We start from the raw sequence: 27,862 nt of genomic DNA, 5'->3' as shown, positions 1-27,862 counted from the left end.
AACGTGAGATTTGATTTCTCTCTCTCAGTCCTGCCTTTGCTGCACTGGCTGTCCCAAAAGGAAAATCCTCCAGCCAGGGTTCTTCCCCCTATGCACGTTGCCACTGTGAGCCCTCCCAGAAGATCACAGCCCAGAATATTTATTTGCCCATGCAGAAATTGAAGCACAGGCAGCTCCGCCTGAACGTGAGGGGGAATTTCTTCCCTGTGAGAGTGACGGAGCACTGGCACAGGTTGCCCAGAGAGGTTGTGGAGTCTCCTGTGGAGATCTTCAAGGCCCGCCTGGATGCAACCCTGTCTGACATGCACTAGGTGACCCTGCTGAGCAGGGAGGTTGGACTAGATGATCTCCAGAGGTCCCTTCCAACCTTACTGATTCTGTGACTCTATGATCATGAAAAGCCGGCGCGGGGGGCAGAGTTCTCCATTTTAACATAGTTGGAGCAGCCATTTACAGGAATAATTGTTACGTGCTACATTTCCAATTTGCCTTGCATTTCATACAGGTAGAAATGGCTAATCCAGACATGACAGCCAGGGCCAGTGGCGCAATGGACAACGCGCCTGACTACGGATCAGGAGACTGCAGGTTCGACTCCTGCCTGGCTCGACCTTTTCCTTTGTACAGCTTGGCCACAGTGGAGGTGGCAGGGACAGTGCCCTGTTTTCTCCTTGGTGGCCACCATCGCCTGCTGTTTCTCCCAGTCAGCTCCAGACATTTATGGATGACATCAAGCAGCAGAGTCTGCAGGAGCGGAGTCTTACCCACAGCAGAGGACAGTCAGGGACCACTGCATTTGAGACCATTACATCTGATCTCACTGTGGACACACAGAAGGACTGATGCTTTGGCAGACTGTGTGCCCCACATGCAAATGCTGGTAAGGAGGATGAGGCACTAAAGGAGGAGGACAGGAGGGAGAAAGGAATGGAGGAATGAAGCAGAGAAGGAGGCTGCAGGCACAAGTTGCAAAGAGAAGCCTGACAGATAACAGTTTTCCTGACAAAATTCCAATAGAAGAAGTACATAGAATGTGGAAGAGGGGACAGGCTACTTCAGAGGATTAAAAGAATGTGATCAGAGTATGTAGAATTGTGGCGAGGAAGGCTAAGGCCCAGCTGGAATTGAGTCTGGCAAAGGATGTCAAGGACAACGGGAAGGGCTTCTTCAAATACATCAGCAGCAAGAGGAGGACTGGGGAAAATGTGGGCCCACTATTGAATGGGGCGGGGGCCCTGGTGACAGGGGATACAGAGAAGACAGAATTACTGAATGCCTTCTTTGCTTCAGTTTTCACTGCTAAGGGCAGCCTTCAGGAATCCCAGAGCCTGGAGATGAGGGAGAAAGTCCGGAGAAAGGAAGACTTTCCTTTGGTTGAAGAGGAAAGGAAGAGAGACCTTCTGGGCAAACTTGATATTCACAAATCCATGGGCCCGGATGGGATGCACCCATGGGTACTGAGGGAGCTGGTGGATGTTGTTGCCAGGCCGCTCTCCATCATCTTGGAAAGGTCCTGGAGAACTGGAGAGGTGCCTGAGGACTGCAAGAAAGCCAGTGTCACTCCAGTCTTCAGAAAGGACCAGAAGGAGGACCCAGGCAAATATAGGTCAGTCAGCCTCACCTCCATCCCTGGAAAGGGGGTGGAACAGCTCATTCTGGATGTCATTTCCAGGCATATGGAGGAAAAGACGGTGATCAGGAGTAGCCAGCATGGATTCAGCAAGCGGAAATCCTGCTTAACCAATCTGATAGCTTCCATGATGGAGTGACAGGCTGAGTAGATGAGGGGAGAGCAGTGGGTGTTGTGTACCTTGACTTCAGCAAGGCTTTTGACACTGTCTCCCATAACATCCTCCTAGGCAAGCTCAGGAAATGTGGGTTAGACGAGTGGACAGTGAGGTGGATGGAGAACTGGCTGAAAGGCAGAGCTCAGAGGGTTGCCATCAGTGGCGTGGAGTCTGGTTGGAGGCATGTGGCTAGTGGCGTCCCCCAGGGCTCAGGACTGGCTCCCATCCTGTTCAACTTCTTCATCAATGACCTGGATGAGGGGACAGAGTGCCTCCTCAGCAAGTCTGCCGATGATCCTAAGCTGGGAGGAGTGGCTGATACATCTGAGGGCTGTGCTGCCATACAGAGAGACCTGGACAGGCTGGAGAGCTGGGCAGAGGAACCTCACGAGGTTCAACAAGGGCAAATGCAGAGTCGTGCACCTAGGGAGAAAAAACCCTAGGCACCAGTACAAGCTGGGGGCTGACCTTGTGGAGAGCAGCTCTGCAGAGAAGGACCTGGGAGTGCTGGTGGATGACAAATTGACCATGAGGCAGCAATGTGCTCATGTGGCCAAGAAGGTCAATGGCATCCTGAGGTGCATTAGGAAGAGTGTTGCCAGCAGGTCGAGGGAGGTGATCCTGCCCCTCTACTCAGCCCTGGGAAGGCCTCATCTCGAGTCCTGTGTCCAATTCTGGGCTCCCCAGGACAAGAGAGACATGGAGCCATGGAGAGAGTCCAGTGTAGGGCTACAAGGATGATCAGAGGGCTGGAGCATCTGCCCTATGAGGAAAGTCTGCGAGAGCTGGGCCTGTTCAGCCTGGGGAAGAGCAGACTGAGGGGGTATCTTATCAATGTGTACAAGTACCTGAAGGGAGGGTGTCAAGTACCTGAAAAGAGTGTCAAACTCTTCTCTGATGTCCCGTGTGACAGGACAAGAGGCAATGGGCAAAAATTGAACCACAGGAAGTTCTGCCTGAATATGAAGAGGAATTTCTTCCCTGTGAGAGTGATGGAGCACTGGAACAGGTTGCCCAGAGAGGTTGTGGAGTCTCCTTCTCTGGAGATATTCAAAGCCTGGCTGGATGCAACCCTGTCTAACATGCTCTAGGTGACCCTGCTTGAGCAGGGAGGTTGGACTAGATGATCTCCAGAGGTCCCTTCCTACTCTACCCATTCTGTGATTCTGTGAGAGTTACAACACTGTTTCGTATAATTATACCTTTAAAGTACCAATATCATACCTTGCTGTGCATCTTTGACTGCATTTGGACTCAAAATGCATTAATGATGCATGCAAGAAGGCATACCCATGAAGTTGTGGAGTCCTGACCCTGATACTATACTAAACTTCCTGGCAGGATAAACAAAATTGACTACTGTCTGGATTATGCCAGAAGGCCTTGCTTTGTGCTGTGAGAGAAAGGGAAGGTACATGGGGAAAGCCTTTGGAAACTGCAATCACAGACTAATATCCTCAGACAAGGAGCACAGAGCTAGGGTTGAACAGGTAGTGGTGCAGACAGTCCTAGTTCTGCCATTTCCCAACTCCTGCCCAAAAAATGCACATTAAAAGACCATTACAGATACAGGATTCAAGAACCATTTGCTGTCTGCAGTTGGCCCACATTTGTCTATAGTGGGAATTTCCCTGCTATCTGGACTGGCTTACAAAGCCATCTCTTTGTAGAGTGGTGGAGCCACGTCTAATCATCTTAACAAGTTAATTTCCTTCAGAATCTTGTCATCTGTGCTTTGCACCTGGTTGACTGCTCATGGCGTGCTCAGAAGCCGATGCTCTACTAAATGCAAAGTTATTTTCTGCTAGTATTAAATTTTTTGCACACATACTATATAGTAACTGCTTCATCTTTGTCTTCTTATCAGACCTGTATTATGCCTCACTCACAAAACAAGATAAGGGCTCCCTTTTTCGTGGGCATTTTTCATGTCTATAACTTTCCAAATCACATCAGAAGTGTCTTCTTTAAAAGGCAAGACTCCATTCTTAGATATGGCCTTTCTGTTGTTTGAAGATGTTATTATTGTCATATTTGCTTTGTGGGATTAAGGCTGCTTAAGTGTTTACACAAATTTTAAACTAAAATTAGCATTTTAAAAATAACAAAATTGGAAACTTTAGATATATCTTTTTAAATCCTTCTGAATGGGTTTGTCTCATTTTATAAGGAAAATGTATAAGGGTCATATCTGATCCTTCAGGCAGCTGATGCAAATGAGCAGTTCAGTTGATTTATTTCATCTGAAAAATCAAGCCCCGTATTCATGGGCTTTGCCATTCCATGAAATTCAAAAATAAGAGGTGCAAGAATTAGAGTAGATTAACCTTGTAGCTTGCTTTGTAAACCTGATCCTGTCCATTTCTAGATTTACTGAATGTTGAGATGAAAGAAATGAGAGACGAATAGATTTCAGCACTTTGCAGAATCAAACCCAAACTCAGGGTGCACGTTGGATTAACTGTCTCTGGTTTTCTCTAGCTCAACCAAACAAGGAAAAAAATCCCTCAGCTGCTCCAATGACCTTCATCCTTCCCTCTGACAAACCTCCTCATCATTTTCTCTCTCTTCCCACAAAGTCCTTTTCTCCATTATTCAAGATCCATACACTGGACCAAAGTCCAGCCCCAAACTCCCAATAGTTGTCATCCCTAATTTTCATGATGAGCTAAGGCCAGTTCTTCACATGAGTCTATTTTCCTAAACATTCTACAAACATTTTGATGAGAAATAGTCACTATATCTACAATTTTGTAATCCAAGTAGCAAGAGGAAGGGCAAGGTATCATTTCACTAACAGCTTGCCGGTCCATTCTCTGAACTCCAGTGCCTCTTGTATCACGTCAACTTTCCTCTTGTTTCTGGTGTTTTGAAGAGAACAGATGTGGCCAGGCAGCAGGAGGCCAAGTCAGTAATGTTTTTCCTGCTCAAGGACCATAATAGTCTTTGGCTCTTCAGTGCTGTTTTTAGCAGCCAGGACAGCAGGTGTTCAGCACACCTTCTGCCATTTTTACAGGCTGTATTCAACCATAACATTTGTAAGCTCGCAATTGAACTGCTGAAGTTGCTCCCATACTTACCTGATTTACCAGCTATGCCACAGAATGTAAAGCTAAAAATTCACGTGTAAGGGAGATGATGCAAATGGAGCAAACTCCCACTGTGGTTGTGTGGGGCCTTCTATGCTTGCAGGAGATGACAGCAAAGGATCAGATACTTCAACTTTCAACTTTCTGTAAAAATTGTAGTATGGTGCTTACTACTGAAAAATGTACTGGGCAGGACAGCTTTAGAGCTGCAGAGAGTTTTCTCATAGAAAGCTCCATAACTGCAGCTTACACAGGCACACATTAGTTTTAAAACAGTTTGAGCAGGCTTAGATAACGGGATAGCTGCTGTAACACTTACACGTGAACAGCAAAGGCACCTAGCAAGGTGAATCGATAGATGTCAAACTTTGTGCTGCCACAGAAGTATCTGAGTTAGTGTAAGTTAACTCTGGTATTTCCATGCTACATGCAGGCATGATAATTCACTTAAAGCTATCTTTTTAAAAATTATATGTCTCATCTACATTATAACAGACTTGTTCTCCCAATCCATTGAGAAGGATCACACATTCAAAATGGTGAATTGTCCAAAAGAAGTGGAATCATACTGCAGGGATGCCACTGGCTACTGAGGGTGCCCAAATGACCACAGTGACTATATTGTCATGTTAGCATACCTCTAGGGTCAGGTTTGCACACTTTATTCCTACCAAATTATCTGTGTATTATCTCATTAATGCACTGTCCAGTCTTCTCTCTGTAAGAGGCTGATTCTGAGACGATAGATATAAGAGTCGTGTTGCACAAATTTATGAGCAATTCTGTGTATGTGTCTCTGTGGTAAGCATTCATTCATGCAGATACTGGTATGCATTTGTTTAAAAATAAGAACTATTTATATTAAGAATGATTTCTTTTATTCAGCTGAAATCCAAGCCTTAATAAGAGCTTTTGATAAGAGGATTTAAAATTTAATATGGCAATATGTAGAAAACTTCTTTTATCATTTTTAAATAGGTGCTGCTATTCAGTTTCAATTATTTCTGTCCTTGATTTCCTATGAAGAAAATGGTAAATCAGTGCATTCATCTTTTCTGAACCTTATTTACTCAATTTTATTGAACATTATTATTTGACAGAGACACCTTAAAAGGAACTGAGATTAAGCTCCTTTATGAAAAGCATTATACATTCATATAGCAAGAGAAAATGCTTGATTCAAAGAAATTACAACAGAAATAGATAACAAGCATATTACTGTTCTGATTTCGCAGATTGAGAACTTATGCAGCAAGATGACACCAAATGCCTAAGGACAGTATTGGTGGCCAGAGCAGAGGTGAGTTCAAGCCCTAGGACCCTTGGTATATGCTTACCAGGTTAAGGGATGGAGCTCTTGATCAGCCCCCACCAATCCATGGCATGCCTGCTAACGTGCCAAGTCCACCCCTGTGGTTTTATTTGGGTGCCGTGACTCACAGCAGAGAGGCAGAAAGGAGCAAATTCTTGAACTGCTTCAGATACAACTGATGAAAGCTTCTCGTCAACCAGAGTGGCAATCAAAGGGGTGCATTTCTCCAGCCGTGGCTCACTTGGTGGTTTGCCTTTGCACTGGGATATGTAGGGGCCTCAGTTCTCCCATCACCAGACCCCCGTGGAAACCACAGCGGAGAGCTGAGAGGTGCCAGCCATCTGCAGGGGATGATGTGAACAGTATGAGTTCCTCCCAGGGCAAAATCAAACAGGTGAGCACACACCACCTTCAGTGTCTTCTTAATGTCGCCCATTTGACTTCCCTGAAATGGCTGGCTGAGAGGTTTTCCAAGAACCCACCATTTCCTAGTCACTAAAGGCAATAGATAATTAATGTCTAAGTTTACGAATTACAATTCAGGTTGTTCCCACTTCCACGTAGCATAAAACTCCCTGTCTATTGCCTCTGCCATGCTTTCTGCGACTAAAAAAGCTCCCATGCAGCGATGGGACACTAGATGTGGGGAGACAGTATTAAGTAGCCCTTGTAGAAATATCCTTCAAGCCAGGAGTGTAACCTTAGGAGCATTCTTTCTCATTGTGTCTGTTCTCTATGAAACGTCTATAAAGTGCTTCGCATTCCTCTGCACTAAACCAATTTTTAGGATATAGTCAAAAGAAGTCTAAAAGTCTCTTGTTCCCTGTAAATAAGTGTGAGTTCTGTAGAAAGTATCTGTCTGTTTTTATCTTTTGTAACATTGTGCCAGCTGAAAGTCTATCCCCCGGGGCTTCTGACTGTCAAAGGAACACAAATATTTATGTCATATTTTCTCTGCAGCCAAACAACACCAAAAAGAGAAACTTCATATATTTTTTTTCCAATATTAACTTTACTCAGGTTTGCAACTGTGAGTTGCAAGTCATTAAAGTACAACATTTTTCCCCAAAGGCTTACAACTCTAGAAGAACAACTATTTATTCCCTATTTTTCCTTTTGGGAAGCCTCTTATAAACTTAAATATAGTTGCAGGAAAGTTTTTGATAATAATTGATTCAGATTGCTCTTTCTCAGACTTGAAACATTCTTTCCTAACACTGCAGGGAAAGAGACAATTTTAAGATAGCCGTACAGAAAACCTTCCAAACCTCAAAGAAAATAACATAGTGCAGCCCATCTCAGTAGTGCCAGATATCAGCAAAGACCCAGCACCTCACAAAAAATATATTTAAACAGAGGCTAAACAGTATAAAATTTTAAACTTCATAAGGTGCTGTGAAGTTGTTGCTTAAGGTACACACAGTTAATGTAAAGAGAGGTTAAAGAGATGTATTGTCCTGTGTTACTCCCGCACAGGCTTGCCCCTTTCCTATGGGATATACTGCCTTATTTACAACATAAATGAGCACTGTGGCAGTTAAAGATGCCACATCAGGGCTACCTGTTGGTACCTACCACCTACACCAGCGTCAGCAGAAATGAAAGCATGGGGACCGTGCCCTGGGCATGTGGGTACGAAGCCTGGCAGCTGAGCTTGAGCTGACATTGACAGTAAATCTGTAGTAGAGCCACGCTGGTGTGGGTACATATTTCATCATCTAGTTAATGCTGCTGGCAGTCATCTTAGAAAGAAGAGTGGAACAAGCATTAAGGGGGAGAGGGAGGAAAGAGGGGTTATCACGTATTAAAATTGCCACAAGAAAGTTTGTCAGATTTTAAATATCAAAACCCTATTTAATACCAAGTCTTTGCTGTCTACAGGTTGGGGTTGTCCTGCTGAAACAGATCTGGACACACACAGAATAGCACAGTGCTTTACTTTTCATGATTGTGAATGTACAAACCAGAGAAAGAAGATTAATTTGGCATCATACAATAAACAAGAACAATGCAAAGCAAATGCTAAAACTATAAGGAATAGGGATACAATGCAGATGCAGTGAGAATTGATGAAACTGCACCTTGCAGAGCTTAGAAAGTCACCTCAGAAGGATTTCATCAGTCTGCCTTTTGTGTGTGTGTGTGTGGCTAAAACTATGATGACTGCATGTAAAATAGGGAAAATGTTCTTTCTTTTATTGCTGAGGAACAAGACAAGGTGAGAGGAATGTGTAATAGTTACAAGAGAAGACAAAAACATGAAATAAAAAATATCTTCCTGGCCTTCCTCGTCAATGAAGCACTGAGTGCTCCTCACCTTCCATGGTGTTTTTTTCAGCCTTCATCCACTTACCTGTTTGACAGAGAATCTGCTATTTCCCTTGTGTACCTAATCTGTAGTCAAAACATTCTCACCATTCCAGAACTCTTCACTGTATCTAAACAATTTTGTAGACAGTTATGAAAATGACCTTGGCTTCCACCTTAACTAGGAAAACAGAAACCGCTATTCTGCACCAAGCTGAGGTACACCTAAGTCCAAGTACCTGACATGATCAGTGCTAGGGGCTGGAAAAGATATGAATACAGAATCCTTCCACAGATTGCTGTGGGATACTTTACCCCTCAAATGAGGCTTCCCCTCTAATCATTAGATATTGCTAATCCTTCAGCATGATGTTTGACATCACTTCCAAACTGTCCAAAGCATTTTGCAAAATATTCTTGTTATCCATGCAACTTCAGTTTGATTTTCTAATTTCTTGCATTTTTCATCTTAATTACACACTACAGAAAAACACTTTTTTTTTCTTGGTTATGAATTGCTTCCCTCATAGCTCTCAATTGTCCGTAAATCTAGCCTATCTAAATTTTTTCTCTGGAAGATTTAATACTCCAGCCCAGAATATGCAAGCATTTCTTAGCAGTCAAATAAGCAATGTGATTCGTTTCTTACATCCTCTTTTTGTAACCAGATATGTACAACATGTGAGGTTTTGGATTCTGAATGGTGGATTTTACAGTGGGTTCTTTGTTATGTGCTAGAAAGAAGAACAACTTCCTTGAAGAGGACCTGATGATGTCCATGGTCACTTCCCTGTATAATGCACATTCTCTAGTGTTTATACAGCCCTTCCACATGCTTTGAGTACCCATATTACACTGTAAACATTTAAACATTCATATATCTCTGATGACATTAGTATGATTTTCATTTAAACTTCTCCCCTTTCACAGTGACCTTTGAATTGCTGCATCCCTTCATTTGTTACCCTCAAATTTCAGGGGTGGAGGGAGGGTTAGACCAAATATGATGAGAGTTTAATTAAGACTTGATGTACTCTGGTTGTTCTTTTTATTTTGTTTCTATTCCTGTTTGTCCAACAGATTCAGTGCCATTACAGACAGAATCCCCAGGCCCTGTAGGATTAGAAATTTCAAGACAAGAGCACAGAATCAGAGCTGTAGCCTTCCACATTGTCAGGAAAATGAAACTAGAATAACACAGGAACAGCTCATTTCCAGTGGCACTCTATTGGAGATTAGATCAACTGCCCATGCTTAGCATCTCAAGTCATTTGAGAAGTGCTAGAGTATCCCAGCTGGCCTCCAGATGCCTCCGTATAATGGCACAGGTCTCAGATATGTTCTTTTTCCAATCTGCTACCCGCATGTGGATGTCTCAGATACTCTAAAGTATACTAAATGGCAGAAAAGGCTTACGACTGAGCCTCTCTGAATAGAGCCCAAGGTGTTTCTATATTGCAAACTTGCAATAAAATGCAGGAATACTCGAGCCAAATTTGAACAAGTTACCACTGGTGTGAAAAGCAGACTATGTGACTGCCAGTATACCAGTCAACAAAGCATTAATCAGATACCATTCTGTGGTCCTGATGCCATCTGGCCATGTCAGTCCCCTGAAAATCTTCTAGAGCCAAATGGCCACCGCCAGGCAGCTGGGATTGCTCACTGCCCTGTTCTAAATCCAAAGTAGGCCTGGGAATAGTTTGGAAGAGCTCTGGTTGTCCTGGGACACGACTGTGCTAGGCACCATCCTTACAATTTGATGATATAGATGACTAAATTTCAAGCTTGGATTTCTTTAAGAAATAAGAAATGTGTTGAGAGGTAGTGATAATTAATTATGAAGAGAATGAACTCCCATGTTTCTGATGCCTCAAAGAAAACACAGTCTTCTGGATTACATCTTTAAAAGAGTAACAAGACATACCAAAAGGTAGAGTTTTGAGATCAGGCAGCCTGCTTTACATCTTCCTAATAAAGATCGGAAGTGACTAGATCTAAATCAGCTTTAACTGAGGGAATCTTGATATAATCAGTGAATGTTAGTCATACTAGCTAAAAGTTTTTTAGTTAGAGTAAATCTTAGAAAACAAATATTGAGAAATATGGTTTTGGAGTGTCTTAAATTGATTTAACTGTCCTTCAATGTACTTTATTCAACAGCACAAAGATAAAGCTGTATTCACATCTGAAATTGTTTCACTGATTCTGTTTTTTTCCATGAATTGTACTATAAGCTTTGTCCTGAAATTGAGTGAACATAGATTTACTCAGGAAATAGGGTCAGTAATGAAGAAATCGGTAGATGTGATCCCATGGGTCTATAATAATTTAGCTAGCATATCTAAAAGATTACCTTTTCCCTGAGGAATTTTTACAGTCACCTTGATGTAGTAGGAGAGAAAGAGACTATGATTTATCAAGGATCCCAACAATACTTAACTTCACAAAACTGTGACATAGGCAGGCTGACCTGAACAACAGACAAACAAAGTGACTGTAGGACTTCGGACATAGGTGTTTGACTGGGATAAATATTGCTGCATGATGACCATAGAGTAGCACTTTTAAAAATAGGCAGACAGGACTAATTAGGATAACAAAGTATGATTGTTCCTTCAGACTTTTTTTCTTCCTTCTCTTCTCTCTATCATCCTGGAAAGTTCATTTTTCAGAGTCACGTGAGAAGCATCACACTCCCTCTGAAGCAATGAGCATGGGCAAGCAGCTTCACAGGCAGAGGCACACTCTTTGCATGCAGAGACATGTCTCTCTTTTCCCATCTTTATTCTCCTCTGTGGGATGTGCCACGGAGCATGCATTGAAAACCTAGGCAGGATTGCTCCTCTTCCCAGCAGAACCCAGTTGCCTGTTAGAGCAAGTGAGACCGTGCTTAAGGTAAGGAGAGAAATCCTCCAGGGATTTCTGTGTATACCAGAGGAAAGGCCCTGATGGTAGTGCAAGACATTTGGGAGGGAGTCAGGAAAGAGATGCAGGGATCAGATCAAGATCAGGAGAGGACTGATAAAGGACAGACTATATTGACTATCATCAGACAGCTTATAGGCATAAACGTACAGCTATTAACAGCAAAGTGCAGTAATAGTAGCTCCTAGAGGGGGAAAGTGAGGCTTAAGCAACTATAAAAGACAAAAATACACCTGTTCCAAAAAGCTTGAGAATCGCTGTCCTTGTGGATTCCCAGCATCAGCTACGGGATGAGGTGAAGATAGAAGAAGGATTTATCTTGTAGATATAAGACAGTTTTCCGTATCTAAATTTAACTTCTTGGGCTAGTTCTATTGTCGGGAAGAAAAATGGGTGAGTTAGGCAAGTCCATAGGGTAATTTATTTCAGACATCAACCTTAGGATGAACTGAACAATTCTCAGAAGATATCTATTCCTCTCTGTGGACTGTAACAAGCTCTAAGTGTCTAGCTCAGATTTTGGCGATCACACTGTCTCAGATTAAGACAAATCCTATGCAAAATAGCCTAGTGAAAACTTTTCAGACATTTTACCAACTATAGCACACTTGCATTTAGGTAAGTTACTCATTTCTAAACAAACTAGTTTTTACCACTTTTGCATCAATTATTTTCTTCTTGAAGTGTACTTGCAAACTAGAGAGCTCTGAAACCTGCCTCAGACATATGATGGCATGTAATGTTACAGTATGAACACTGTTTAATGTTGCAATACTAATCAGCTCAAAGACCTCTGACTTTCAGAATCAAAAAAATAGTTAGGACACTTCCTACTTTGCAGAAATTTTCTTTTCATTGTAGTTTCATTTTGATTTCGATTTTCTTTCAACTGCAGAGTACTTAATTTTGTTAACAGGGCACTATTTCATAAAACTGCTATAATTTTGTATTCTCTGAAGATTTTTGTGAAAGAAACTCAACTGTCATCTTTGCAGAGCTCTCATGGATATCACCCTACTTGTTTCTATTTTATAATTTCATATCACTTAGACATCCTCCTTTTTATTCTTACCAGATTACTTAGTAGCTATTCTGATCTCCTTTTTGGCTGCCATTTACAATACTTCCCAGCATGGTACAATTTACAATATTACTCCCGGTGGAATTTTGAGAAGGAATAAGCTGAAAAATCCTGATTCCAAACTTGCCCTTTAGACCTTGCCTGAGATGGCTGTGATCCAAATTTTACTATCATCTCCCATAATTCTGCTGAAAGGTATTGCTCAAGCCTTAGCTCCATCATCACATTGGTCTGCTGGCAAATATGATCTGTGAGCCAGTGTTAATCACACCATAATCTTTCCATAGGATCGTGGGTTTTAGATTGCGAGGTATCAAACACTTTACTCAAAAAAAGATGGATTATATTAACCACATGCATTTCACCCACCACTCTGATATCAAGAGAGGCCACAGTTTTTGTCAGTCATGATTAATGTCTCAAACTCATGGCACTTATTGCTCAGCAGGTTTCTTTCCCCAAAATACTTTTTCTATAGTACCCTGCTAGTCACTCTAGCCTACTGAAGTCAAGCTAAGTGGCCACTCATTTCCCATGTGGTCTTAAACATCTGCTGCACTATTTCCACTCAGATAGCTTCTCACTCATTTTCCAAGAGTTCTACTGTATTTTTCTCTAACTTGTGTGTTGCACTATAAATGGCACTTTCCAGAATTAGGACACAATCACTGTGTCTCAGAGAACGTAAAATTCAGAGGCCTCGTCTAGTCAGTTAGTGGAAGTGCTTTGCTGCCACACCTCTATCAGAAAGTTATGGTAAATTATAAAAAGCAAGATGATTCAAATAAAGACAGTGAGGACGGAAGCCTTTTGCAAATGAAATGTTTTCCCAGTTTTAGAAAGTATTAGAATTTGAAAAGCAGATTGAAAGAGAGCATGTAGGATAACAGAACCACCAACACTGGAGTGGTAGGTGAAAGCAGTAAATTTTGGTTGGCATTCAGATTAAAATAACCTTAATCCCAGGAAGATTAGAGAAGGGAGGCACAGAGAGAAGGAGGGAGAAACAAAATGCACAGTCATCTGTCACTGGAATTTTATAAACTAAAAGCCAGAAAACCAAATCAGCTAAGATTAATCTAGGCCTTAAACTGTGTATCACCCTTCATAACAGGCAGATAATTTGAATGTCAGAATAATAGAAACACAACAAAGAAACGGGAGGAGGAAGAGGCAGGTGGGAAAACGTATGAAGGGAAGTTTTCTGCTACATGTGGACTAATAGAATGGAAAGGTTAACCAACAAGGATGAGTTCATAATAATTCAGGTGAGATTAAAGGCTGGTAGGAAAAGGTAATAGCTTTGAAGCTGTAGTGTAAAGGGAAAGGCAGACTCTCACTTTCCAGCCACTTTCCCACATCACTGCCCACCTGCAAGACAGACCCCTTAGAGACACATGGAGCCAGCAGCTATGCCCAGGACACCAAACCAAAGTGTTATACACTGCAGAACATGCTGCCACCGGACCTAGCCAACATGCTATTTGGCCTGACTAAGCTCCTCAACACAGAGCTTGAGCATATCTGGGACTCATCCTTGTGAGTCTCTCTCCATCAGTACAATGATGCTAAAACGTCGTTATTGTTACCTTATCTCACCCCAGTTTAGCTCTCTAGATAATGTTCAACACCCGCTTCAGTTTTCTGCATATCAGTATGGGGCACATTTTTTGCTGAATAAAAGTGTGCCACTTTCCCTTTCAGATTTATTCTTTCTGACAAACAAAGACTATAAATAAATAACAGCAAAACAGAGTCAAGTATGTTCCTGAATAGCAAAGAGCAGCTTTGCCACTTCTAATTACACTTTGTCTATAAACTTATTTTCTTTTATTGCTGGATCATGCCATTCTCTGCTCAGGAACTGCAGTGATTTGAGAGTTAGTGAGCCATTAGCACATTTCAGAGAGGAAGATTTTTGTTTCCCAGGGTAAAGTAAAACAGTGCAAACAGGTAAGCAGAGAAAGAGATAGATCTTTGCCTAAAAAGCAGGTTGAGAGCTACTTGTACAAAGACATGTTAGTGGGTAGCAGATATCACATTTACAGTGACTTACTGTACACCTTTAAAGCAGGATACTTTTGGTACCACCCCGCAACGATGGTTGAATAGTGCATTGCACTTTTCAATAAAGATCAAACAAAACCATAGTTATCCATGGTCTTGATATCAACTGAAGTACAAGGCACTGAAGATAACACTGCAGTCAGAGGAACTATGTTGACTTAGACTGCTTGGATCCCATACGATACCATTAATCAATCTCCTTTTGTTCAGGTTGCTCATGCTTGGCAGTGTGCAGCTCCCATCCAGTCTCTGCATTGTATTAGCACTACTGTAAGGAGGCTTTTTTGCTGTGGGGATTGCAGTGATTCTTAGTAGGATGAGTTGGGCCATGGTCACCTAGAGTCCTTCTAGGCAGCAATGGCCTCCGATGCCAATAAGATGGAAATTTCATCCTGCCAAGCATCAGTGCTTGTTATTGCTTTTCTCCGTTTTCGTAGCCCTTTGCCTCTGACTGGGAGGCCTTAACGCAACCGTAGTTCCTACACGTGTTAGTCGCATCTCCACCTGAGGAGACATTCTTAACACTAACAGTGTCTCTGTTCTTTATAAAATAATATCTTTACTTTATAGGTCAAGTGAAAGGAGAAATTAATGCAAGTTAATGAGGTGTATTGATCTGCCAGTGATGGGGTCTATAAAAGCTGATGAAGTCCCTCATGTGGTGCACCCTTTCCCATAGAAATAAACGTTAGTTTGCAATTTGTGGTCACCTTTTGAAGTCAGGCAGAGGAGAAAGAGTTTGCAGCTTTGAGTCAGTGTTTCATATAAAGGAGAACTGAAAAGTTAGTAGACTAAAGGCAAGAAATGACCTTTTCAAATGAAAGTCTGGTTCTGCCACTCTCATCAAGATCCAACAGCTCTTTGCTGTGCTCACGTCAGAGTGGCTACTGCAGCAAGTGAAGGTCTCAAATTCTATTGCTTTCTAACCTATTTCTACCAGAGGTAAGAGAAATATGAAACACAATCATTTTAAGAGGGAGGCAAACTGTAAAGCATACATTTTTAGAGGAAGCTGATAGACTCTAGGTACTCATTTTGGGAAATAGAGTCAGAAATACTTATGGGAGCTGGGAACATAGTCCTTTATGCTTTAAATGCAGGATCTGGATTGTGCAATAAGGTAGACGGCTTCAGAGGGAGACAACTTTCTGCTCTGCCAAAGACTATGTGGCCTGAAGATAAGTACTCTTGCAGTGTCTGTTCTCAGACCATACACTGAGGACAGTAGCACTTCTGCAGCTTCCTTCCTAGCTGTGAGAGTGAGGGTTGCTTTTACGAGACAATGGGAAAGGTTGAAAAGAGTAAGAAATCTTCAGCTTTTTTGACAGTTTTCCATTTGGATTCACAATTAATATTATATAGCACTCCAAATTCAGGAATCAATTCACCATTGTGATGGAGTCTACAGATCCTTCACAGCGTTTCCAGAATTAATTGATAGGTAACTTGAACAAATGGACAAGAGATGTGATCTTATCCAGTTAGTCAACTAGCTGTCTCAGTTTTTTTTTAACGTGAAAGTAAGGAATTTTGTTTTAATGACAAACAACTTTCACACAGCTTCCTTCCCAGTGGATCCATTTGAATACTCTGATATTGCTTTGTTACACAACAGGGAAGATATGGCCTGTTCTACAGAAGTGCACTCCAAACAAAAGCATTTTTGCTAGCTCACTGAGCAGGCAAATTGACATTGTAGTATCCGCAGATCAGCAAAGGGAAGCACACTTTGAGCTGGCTACCCCGTGGTAGCTCATCCAGTGAGTTCTGAAAAAGCCAGTGCCATGTCCAGTCTTTTGGGAATATCGTGGAAGGGACTGAAAAAAAAATACCACATTAAGCTTTTTCTTCCATAGACAGCTGTTTTCACTGAAGCTCTTGCTTTTCTCTTCTTATTTGGTTTTCCTGAGCTCAACATACAGCAAATATGTCCTCCTGCTCAGACCTGAAGCCCACAGTGGACAATCCACTTCTCAAGGGCACTGGCAATATCTAGTAGATGGACAAGGTCCAAAAGCACAGGAGAATTTTCTTAGGGGAAATACAAGCACTCAGGATCATTTAATCATGTTTCAAGTGCAATGCATGCTTGTGCAACCAGCTGCCCCTGGCAAATGTCAGAGTGGACATCACAAGAGAGGAATTTTCAAACACAAACACCACCCTGCACACAGTCTTCCCCGTGGAGGAAAGACAAGAGAAAGGATGGCAGGTATTAGCCACATTATTTCAAAAGATGCTAGAAGATATCTAACACATAACTCCTACCTCCCTGATCACAGCCATACTACAGTAATATGAATAGAGAAGAGCTGAGTGACCACACATGAACAGCTGAGCCCTTCTTGCGCTCCTCAGTCAGATAGAAAGAGACAGAGAGAAAAAAAAATGAAGCAAAAACTGCTAGGCCACAGTTAATAACTATTAATAACAAACCTCTTTCAGCATAGCTTTAGGGTTTTTTAAAAAAAATTGATTAAATGTTTTGTATTGAAAAAAACTTCATTTTATTCTTTCCCCTTTAGAGCTTCCTTCATTCCAAAAGTGCTTAAACAGTCTTTGATTTCCCTGAAGTGCTGATACTCCAGTACTGATGGCCAGAACATTAAGTTTGTCTCCTCCAGTTCCAGACTGCTTCTCCTCTGAAGGATGCCACAGTTTACCACGAAGTAGAAACAAGTAGAGCTCAAATCCTTTCTGCAGGCAATGCTCATTAGTGATGACAACTGCTGGCAATGTAATTGGGGAACCTGAGTTGCCACACAGTAGAAAAGAGTAAACTGTTTGGTTCAGGTAAGTCAGGAAATTGGTCACACAGCACAGTGGGTCCCCAATTTCCTGAAGTGCTATATATAAAAGTTTGAGGCATAAAACATCAAGAGTGGGCATAATCAAGAACAGTACATTGATAAAGGTCAAGAGAATCCACTTTTAAGAGGCTGCTTTTTATCTCTCTTACAGCTCCTCTCCTCTCAACTCTTTTCTCGCCATTATGCAGATTTTCCCATTCTTCAAGAATCAAGAGTATGTCGCCATATGCTAGCAATGCTTTGCATTTCTGCAAAACGTCTTATCAGAAAAATAGAAAGGACGTCAAAGGCTTAAAAATACTTGTAGGAACTTGACAAAGACGGAAAAGTGGAAGCTCAGAGCTGCCAAGTGCCTACCCAACATGAGAGAGATACACAGGGTCATCTGTTCATATACTTCAGATCATCATCAAGTAATGCATATAAGCAGATGCATACCTTTCTTTTAATTGCCAGTCCAGCTGATATCAAAATAGAACTGGAGTTAGCAAGTACTTAAATACATATACTGTGCAAATGGGTTCTCTATGACCTACCACTTCACTTTTGTTACATGAGACCATCCAGAGCAGGGGAAAGCATCACACCAATGCAGCTGAAGTGCAGACGAATCTTAATTAGGTTTTGTGTTATTGCTGGATATCACAATGCTAATGCAGTGCTATTCAAGGATACTTGGAAGTCCTCTTTTGCTTTCAGTAAAGAAAAGGTTTCCAGCTTATGATGTATCTTGTAGTACGGGCCAGGGTGAAAAAAAAATATCAATTAGGTTACTAACACGTATAAGCAAGGCAAGCAAACAAAAGGAAACCCATGGCAAGCACCACCTGCAGTAAAGCATTCAGGCATTACTCTGAAAGAGTCAGAATATGCAGCTAAATGTCTTCCTGGATTTAGCCTTTCAAAACGGTAGCAGTATCTTCTCTGCTAATATTCCAGGGGAAGTGTATTTCACTTCAACATGTAGCTGCTGTTTTGCCTTCAATATTGCTCTTTTACCATATGTTTTCTATGAAAGGTAGTAGAAAATTATGCAGCAGTGCTAGGGATGTGATTTTACATATTAGACATTTAGTTTATGGCATACATCTTAAATTTGTTATGGAATTTTTTTTCACACTTCAGGAAAAATTTACAGCTTGGGGAAAAAGTGTCTTCTCTGCTTAAATGTTCATTGCAAGGTTAACATTCCTTTAATATTGTTTCTAATTGGTCTTATCAATTTGGCTCTGTACGATGTTATTGCACTTATCATCCTTTGCAAACAGTAGATCCATATATAGTTTGATTCTGTATTTGCCATATGCTGTGCAAAAAGCATTTATTTGCATATTTATATCCTGCTTGTGTTCCTTTGTTGTCATTGCTAGTAATGCTCTTTTCATCTTTTGTACATTCCCTTCACTGAAACTTAATAAGCATCTGGTGTTTCTCCAAAATAAATTCATCCTCAATAGTTACTAACAGTATTCTGCATTTGACCTTCAGATACCACACAATCTGTGTTTAAAATGAGAAAATACTGTTGTTCATACCATCCCCTATTCCCTGCCTTTTCCTCTCATTTTCGTTTGCCCATCACAATGGCACTGTACGCTGTGGTATACACATCTTAAAATAGTCATAGTTTTTTTAAATTTTCTTCTCTGCTGTCATTTCTTATGTAATTGCCTTACTGCGACACCTTCACTCAACTTTTCCATTTGAAGCATAGTTCCTCTTTGAGATGGAGGACACTGAAATTATCCCCAGTCCTATAAAACAGGGCTAGTTACAAGGACAGCTGCAGGAAGGATTTGAGCTGTGTATAAGCCACAGGCAAAGATTTCCTAAGAATGGCCATACCAAGTCAAATTGAATTCCTCTTTAGCTTAGTAATGTCTCTATCAAGACCTGTAATGTAAGCTTTATAAAAAGGGACGAGAAAGCAAGCAAGTATAAAACAGCCCATCCTCTGGTATAGCCTTGCAGTTTCTAGTAAGCTGCAGTTTAGGGGCTATCAAAGCTAAATGCATTTTTTCCCCCTATTTATTCATCTGATTACTTTTTGAGACTGTGTTTATCTTTGGTTCTGCAACATATTACAGTTATGAGTCCCACATTACCCATCTTGAAGCACTGAAGAAACTTCACCCAGGTGGACCAAGAAGTTAAAAGACATTTTCACTGTAGTTCATAACTAGATGGGGAAAGTATTTCTACTAACAAGAGGACCTTAGAGGGGTAATAAGTTTCAACAGAAGCTAAAGTTAGACAATACAGACTAGGAATACTCTGTATTTTTCTTTTAAACTGCAAATGCAGTTAACCAGTAAAACAAAGTATTGTAGAACCTCGGAGACTATGAAGTCTTTAAAAGTGGATTGGAAAGCTTTCTGACAGAAATTCACTAGCTTTTCCACACATGAGTCCAACCCACAAACCAACTAGTTGAATTTTCTGGACTGCATTCAACAGAGGGTCGTTTCAGAGATCCAGCCAGGCCACCTTAAATGTCTGATTTCAAGCTTTGTCCAAGACCTGTCGGTATTGCTTCTTGAGACAGCACACCATCAGGAACTGATGTATCTTTTTCTTAAAGGTGGGTAACTTTAAGAACCTACCTATTATGCACATGATTTTTTAAGCTTCACCATAGTAGAAGCAGAGGGTCTTTCTGGCAGGAGAGACAGGCGAAGGAGAAAGCTCTGCCCACCACCACAGACAGCCACAGTTCAGAGAGCGGCAGCTACCGCTCAGGCTGAGGGAGACAGGGGCTGTGATTAGAGAAGAGCAGGAGCCAGGTAGTGTAGGGTCTGGATTAGGGCTGTAAAACTGAGGAGTTACGGTCTCAGGTGGAAAAGCCACAGAGAAAAGCTCAGGCCCATCGCACTGCTCTAATGTACTATGCAGCTCTACTCATACAGGGCTAGAATAACTATTTTGGCTCTGCATTGTGTTGCTTTTCAGAACTCGAATACCAGAACAATTAGCCACATGTCAGGCACAACAGGAGTTTTAAAGTCTTTTCCAATCTTGCGTTATGGGAATCAAGGATAAAATTATCTGTGTTTCTAGGCCTACCCTTTTCAAAAGGCAGCATTTTCCTGCTATTTCCAAGCTATCCTAAGTTGTTCTTCAAAATCATCCAGAGAAAAAATAGTAAATACTTTAGAAAAATTTCTAGTTGAATTCCAGTAGTTCAGGTATACAGAGTAGGTATATAGCTTTTCTGTCCTTTTTACTTTTAATTTCACAGAACAGTAAAAACTCACTGTAAGCTATGTTTCCAGTTAATATGAAATTCAACATTTTCTAAATCATGATTTTGAGAAATCAGCTAGCAGATGATATATAAACATCATTGAGCTTTGATTATCAGTTTTTTAATTCAGATTTTCAGTTTGATACAAGTTTAAAGGGGTTGTGAGCAACCAGGTGGCACTTTCCAACCACCTACATTGTTAGTCTGCTGCAGCTGTGAGGCAAAACTTATTGGTGTCACAGTAGCTAATGTCATTTTATACTGTAATTGAAAGGAGCAGCAGACTGCACCTTGCCATTTACTGTGGTTCACCTCGCCAGTAGTAACTAATCAAGGTGCAGCAACACAACTGCTTACAGTTGCATGCCTATGCCTTGATGCAAAATCCAAGCCTGGATGGACCTAACATACTTTGCATCAGGAGAGAATCTATCAGCAGAGGTATTTCTATTGCAGAAGAGTCAGTCTGCATTATCCAGGCTAATTCAGTTTGTCGAGCTTGCACAGGGATAACTAGGACAAAGTCTGGCTTTGCTGAACCCGAGATCTATTGAATTAGACCAGTAGGAGGTCCTGGCCTCAGAGCTTGTTGTGCAATTGTGTAGGTTAATCACATAAACAGTGTAACTCCTTACACCTGGAATTCATTTCATGTGCTCAAGTAACTTCCAGCCTGTTTCAGAACTTGTCAGCAGTGCCACCACCTTACACACACATGAACATTTATTACTACATTTACAGCAATGTCATTTCTCATAGTAGAAAGAGCAATGATTTTAAATCAGGAGACTGCATGTCTGGTCACTTGGAGAACATGGATGGATGTTTGCATCATTGCATAGCCATGGGGGTAGCATGCCCCCATGCATAGGTAAAATATCAGAACTAATTTCTATGTGCTCATTGTAGTGGTATAATCCCTGTCACAACTGCAAAAACTCAGTATTGTGCTTGGTCCATTACAGAAAATAAATGAGTGCTGCTTCAGGAATTTTACCACAAATGCCTTTTTAATGATCAGAGTAACGTGTTTTGTAGCCCTGGTAACTGCTGTTAATGGGGAAGAAACAAAGGCAATGGATAATGCAGCAACACTGGTACTAAACCCTGGGACTCCAGGAAGGCTGTGGATTTCACTTTCTAGGGGAATCTCCTGACACTACAGTTAAAAGGTATCAGTTCAGGACTGTAACATTCTCTAGCCCAGGTACAGTTTTTGTGCCTCCATGACTTCCCTGCTAGAACTGATTACAATATTACCCATAAGATTAAGTGTCATGGTATTTCTTCAAGGCAAGAATTTAGCAAAGAGCAAAAAAAAAAAAAAAAAGCCTCAAAAAGAAGTAGTGATGCTGAATTATTTGGAAAGTAACTGCCTTTCTTCAAGTCTTAGGCTTATTGGTATTTCTTGGATATATGTTAGGATTATTTTATTCTATATCTGGCTGTTAAAAGCAGGAGTAAAAATTTCTGGTATCATTCTGAAGCATTCAATGCTGCCCACTGACAGCAATTCAAACCTGAACAAAATAATCCTCAGGCTTGACTCAGCGCAGCAATTCTAGCTGCAGTCTGGCTCCAAGACTAGGAGCTTGGAGCTAGCAAATTCATCATGACATTCCTTCCTTGCTTTACCCAAAAGTGAAGGGTAATGCATAAAGCTTTTCAAAGCTACATACAAATGAAAGTTCTGCTCTGATTAACTACTCACCATCCTCTACAGTACACATGGTACCCTAGTCCTTTTAATAGTCAGAGATTTAGCCTGACATCTGAAAACTGTGGTCGGTTCCACCCAGCACAATAAAATCTCTGAAAATTGATTCCAATAAGTCATTATAGCAACGATAAACAGAGGATGTCAGCACCTATCTCCTGTATGCTAGATTTCACACTGAATGGTTCCTTGGTTATCGGATGTGCATTTGCTTTGCAAACTACCATCAGGAGACATATTCAAAATTCAAAATCTTTTCATTTCCTTGGTTGAAACACTTCCAAAATTTCTTGCAATGCTTTTGTCTCTGATAGTCTTTTAAAGCTTTACACAAATTTTGCCTTTCCCCTGCTGATCATCAAAGTAGTTTCCTCACTAAAATTGTCATCCTGCACAAATGGCACAGTCATGCTTCGTAAGTCACCCAGTCTTGGAAGCAGCTGTTCACTCACAGCTACAAAAAGAGTCAGAGATGGGTGTATAGGACTCATCACAGAAATCTCTGGGCACATCCCAGAAACACAGGTGCAGTGGAAATCCACACGCCTGATAACTCATTACCCCAAAAGCTCACTGAACCAGAACTGCCCAAAACTACCCTCATTGCATAAATATACAGGAAAAATGGGACAGTTGGCTTGGCAAGCTGTCGATGTAAAAATTGGCTATGCAAATAATATGCATGGCCGAGGTTATGTGTTTGGCAAATGTGGCTTGGGCCAAATAGAGCATTTGTTCCTAAGTCCTTTAGAACTAAAACCAAGGGCAGACTTCAAAATAAATTCAATTAACTGGAATGAACAGCTTTTTCCTCATTCTCTCTAGCTTGACTAGCCACAGACGGTGTTGTATGACAACTTCAGAAGAGTATATACTCTTGGGTACAGCCTCACTACGAGACTTACTTTTATACCCGTACCCCTCAGGCAGCAGTAATATTTGAACGCTAGATCTTCAGTATTCTCGTTATATCTATTCCAGTAAATTAATCAGTGCAAAGGTCTGTTTCTTGAGTTACTTGAGGCCAAGTGGAACTGTCTGATCACATCCACACTGTAAGACTCTGTTACCGTCCACACCAGGGTGGCTGTATCCAACATATCTATTGAAAATGGTCCCCGTTCCATGCTAACTCCCCAAATACAACCAGAAAATCCTTTGGAGAGTGCTAGCTGGACCATTCTAAAGATATACCAGGAAGCATTTTAATAATTTGAAGATATAGGTGGCTGAGTTTCTGTGCTCTGGAGCATCCCCAAGCATTGTTTGATTTGCTGGTATACCTTAGCTTAAATGCACAAGACAGCTGCTGTTTGGCAGCAAGATTCTCTGTACTTTGCAGATCCACAAACAGTTACCTAAATTAATTTGGTTATTGCGTGGAAGTTTGGCAGAGTAAGAAAGAGATTGCTGAGGATCGGTTTACCCTACTGAGTTTGTTCAGAGCATGCATAGGTAGCTGTTCTACACTGAACGGTGGAATATGACCATGTCTCGCACATCCTAACTAGGTAGCTACCATTGGCACAAAACCTTCTTTCATGGAAGAGCAAGGAGCAGACCACAGACATCCTTATTCTAATGGAAACAAATTTCAGAAATTCATTGTTCACTGTGTAAAAATATATATATCATTAAAAATCTGTTTTAAATGGACATTCTACAAGTTTCAAGGAGCACCCTGTTGTTCAAGCACTGTGGGTTTTAATGGAAAACAGCTCTGCATTTAGTTTATCTGCTGCCTTCATGACTTTGTAAACTTTGGTTCCTCATTGCCCTTTTCTGTGCTTTCTGTAACCTTATCACATCCCTCCTGAAGTGGAGACCAGAGCTGCACACAGCATTTACAGTATGGGTGTAGCAAAGTTTTATAAAGCAGCAAAAGGGCATCCTTTGATTTTTCTTAATGTCTTTCCTGATGATGCCCAGCTTTCTGTTGGCTTTTTGGCTGCCACCGCACATTAAGCCAGTGATTTCAGAAACCTGCCAATAGTAATGCCAAGTTCTCTTTCCTGAGTTAACTGCCAGTATCACGGAGGCATGATTTAGATTATTTTCCCCAGGACAGCTACTGCACGCTTGTCTACACTGAAGCTCATCTGCTGCCTTTTTGACCATTCACTCAGTTTTATTATATCCTTCTGCAGTTCCTCACTGTCAACGAGAAACTTGACAAAGATAGTGAGGATAATTTGTATTATCCACAAACTGGAAACTTGAACAGCTTACTCACTTCAAGAGCATAGATGAATGTCAAATAAAAGTAAATGTGCCCACACATTTAGCTAGATATCCAAGCATGCTGAAAACTTATTTCCCCAGTAGACAAGCCCTAGGGGCCATGCCAGTCACTGAGAATGGAACAAACCTCACTAATCTATACCAACTGAGGGACCTCACATACCCACTCAATGTCTGTGTAGGCTGAGGATATTGTAACCACAAAACCAAATTGCATCAGTTTTCTATAATTTTAGGGCCATATTGTTACCACGTATTTTCCATGCTTATTAACATTACAGAATGAGCAAGGTGACATATACCCAGGATGAGCAACTTTACTGAATAAATCCTCAGCAAGTTTGGCATGCAAGCTCCTTTATCTGGACAGGCAAGTGTTAGAATAGTACAGCTGGTGTTCCTATTACAGCAGTAGCAGTGGCTGGATACAAGTGAAAGCCTGAAGTTTGAGGCTGGCTGCACTATTTCACTGACCCTAGAGTGAATGAGTCAGTTCTTGTCTTCCCGGCAGAGGAAGAAAGGCACTGCAGGCATGGAACGGATCTGATGGAGAGACTTGCAGGTAAAACAAAAAGAGAAAATCTGGCATTTACTTTCTTCTATCTTTTAGATGCTCTTTCAGGCTCACTCTCCAGCAATATTAGATAGCATCATTTCTTGTAGAGAAGCCCAGAATTCCCTCACCACTTTGCAGACGGCATTCAGCAGTACAGGCATTCACAGCTGTCCAGTATAAACCTGTCATAAAAACTCACCTAGTTCCATTTACGAGGGCCATCTGTAATGAAAACATCCACAGTCTAACAAGTATGATTCTCCTTTTACTTGCAAGGTTCCCTTGAGGGGATGTTTGAGATGATATCTATTTAGTTCTTACTCACAACATTTATTGCTCTTAAATCAGTAATATACAGGCTAGAATTTCTTAAAACCTAAGGAAAGATGTGCAAGGCAGAATCCCACAGCAGCAGTTTTGCGGTATGCTAAACAAGATCCACTCTAAAGATCTAACCAAGGATTTATAGAAAACAACTCACACAGATGAAAAACAAGTTCCCAAAATGAACAAAGAGTAGACAAATTCTCTGAGCGTGTTTAAAGAGAAGCTTTTATGCTAAACAGCTAAACAGCTACCTTTCCTCTTGAACTAACTGATCCAACAGAAGCCACCGCTTTCTCTTCCATCCCCGAACTTCCAGCGTGCCTACAGCTGACAGCGGCTAGGCTGCGGGGTGGTGTTCCCACAGCCTCCATGGAGGTTCAGGCAGGGCCTTGGCCAAAGGGACTGCAGCCCCTTTCCAGTTTTCATTCCTAGGGTTTCCTTTTGTGGTAACCAATGGGGAAAATGAAGGCAGTGTGAATGGAGGAATCTCCCAGCATCTCAGAATGCTTCTAGGCTGTGCACCTGGATACAGGAACTGGGAACACTAAGGATCCATGAATCTAATGATAATTTTGGAGCAGAAAGGTAGGATCTTCCTCTTCTTCCCATATTCTTATGGGCTTCTGGGCAAACTTGAATAAGAAAGCATGCTTTCTTTTTCTTTATTAGCTTTTAGGGATGACTGCAGCTGCTACTGCATGTCTTCAGCAGCTTATTATGGTTTATTTTACCTGATGCTAGCATAGGCTCTGTCAGTACCTTCCTAAATATAGATTCAATTAAACTTCTACCAGGTCCTAATATGATGGTATTCAAGCGTATGGCCTAATCCCTAAGAGGAAAGTGCAGACACTAGGATAGGAACACATAAAGCAGCAAACCTGCCCACACTAGCAAGCATGGCTCACGTGACACAGCATCTGAACTCAGACAAGCCCTTAGCTTCAAAGTGCTCGGAGGTCCATGCCTGGTAAATCTATCATTTCTGACATATGAGTGACAGAAATAGAGTTTCTGCAATTTAACAACTTACTGCTTGTCAGCTTCATCACGGCAAATGGCCACCTTTACTCTGCTAACTGAAACAAAACATGTTACCTGACATGACCAGGAAGCTTTGGATGGTAACTGAAGTTGATGGATCCCATTCTTTGGGATGAATAAAAGCCATTTCTGCAGAAGAAAGGGAGCATAACTCTGTGGTGGACTAAAAGAAGGCAGGAATATCTCAGCATTCATTCCAAGTGCAAAGCACTTATCTTGAAAACTTCCCAGAATAACTGTAATAATTTTTCACAGATTTTAGAGCAACTAAAACCACAAGTAAATCACACACTATAACTTGCTGCTTGCTATCAAGCAGCTTTCAACCTCCCTATAAATTATCCTAAAGGTCCTAGTCAAACAAAAATTACATCCTCAGAAAATAAAACTGGGGCACAAAGAAAGAACAGCAGAGGTCAGAGCAGGACTACAGAATCATAGAATCAGTAAGGTTGGAAGGGACCTCTGGAGATTATCTAGTCAAACCCCGCTGCTCAGCAGGGTCAACTAGAGCATGGTAGACAGGGTTGCGTCCAGGAGGGCCTTGAAGATCTCCACAGAAGGAGACTCCACAACCTCTCTGGGCAACCTGTTCCAGTGCTCCATCACTCTCACAGGGAAGAAATTCCCCCTCACGGTCAGGCGGAACTGCCTGTGCTTCAATTTCTGCCCATTGCCTCTTGTCCTGTCACACGGGACAATTGGAAAGAGTGCAGCCCTGTCCCCTTGACACCCTCCCTTCAGGTACTTGTACACATTGATCAAATCCCCCCTCAGTCTTCTCTTCCCCAGGCTGAACAGGCCCAGCTCTCGCAGCCGTTCCTCATAGGGCAGGTGCTCCAGCCCTCTGATCATCTTCATAGCTTTACATTGGACTCTCTCCAGTAGTTCTTGTGCTGGGGAGCCCAGAACTGGACACAGGACTCGAGATGAGGCCTCACCAGGGCTGAGGAGAGGGGCAGGATCACCTCCCTCGACCTGCTGGCAACACTCTTCCTAATGCACCCCAGGAGACCATTGGCCTTCTTGGCCACAAGGGCACATTGCTGGTTCATGGTCAATCTGTCATCCACCAGCACTCCCAGGTCCTTCTCTGCAGAGCTGCTCTCCACAAGGTCAGCCCCCAGCTTGTACTGGTGCATGGGGTTAGTTTTCCCTACGTGCAGGACTTGCCCTTGTTGACCCTAATGAAGTTCCTCTCCGTGCAACTCTCCAGCCTGGCCAGGTCTCTCTGAATGGCAGCACAGCCCTCTGGCGTATCAGCCCCTCCTCCCAGCTTGGTAGCATCAGCAAGCTTGCTGAGGAGGCACTCTGTCCCCTCATCCAGGTCATTGATGAAAAAGTTGAACAGG

General features: G+C 41.8%; 1 long non-coding RNA gene and 1 other non-coding gene across 2 annotated transcripts in view; one reads left to right on the top strand and one right to left on the bottom strand.

Annotated features, from left to right (window-relative positions):
* Positions 1–536: 536 nt before the first annotated feature.
* TRNAR-ACG (transfer RNA arginine (anticodon ACG)) lies at positions 537–609 on the top strand. Its single transcript has one exon. It is a non-coding gene; the product is annotated as a tRNA-Arg (tRNA).
* Positions 610–6,130: 5,521 nt separating this feature from the next.
* LOC134138011 (uncharacterized) overlaps positions 6,131–27,862 on the bottom strand; it is a 52,581-nt gene continuing 30,849 nt past the window's right edge. The window contains exon 4 of the long non-coding RNA XR_009957797.1: positions 6,131–6,529. This is a non-coding gene — a long non-coding RNA (uncharacterized LOC134138011). The remainder of the gene's footprint in view (positions 6,530–27,862) is intronic.

This window comes from Rhea pennata, chromosome 3 (assembly GCF_028389875.1).
Source record: "Rhea pennata isolate bPtePen1 chromosome 3, bPtePen1.pri, whole genome shotgun sequence".
In the NCBI taxonomy this organism is placed as follows: domain Eukaryota; kingdom Metazoa; phylum Chordata; class Aves; order Rheiformes; family Rheidae; genus Rhea; species Rhea pennata.
This window is presented reverse-complemented; position numbering and strand designations above follow the sequence as displayed.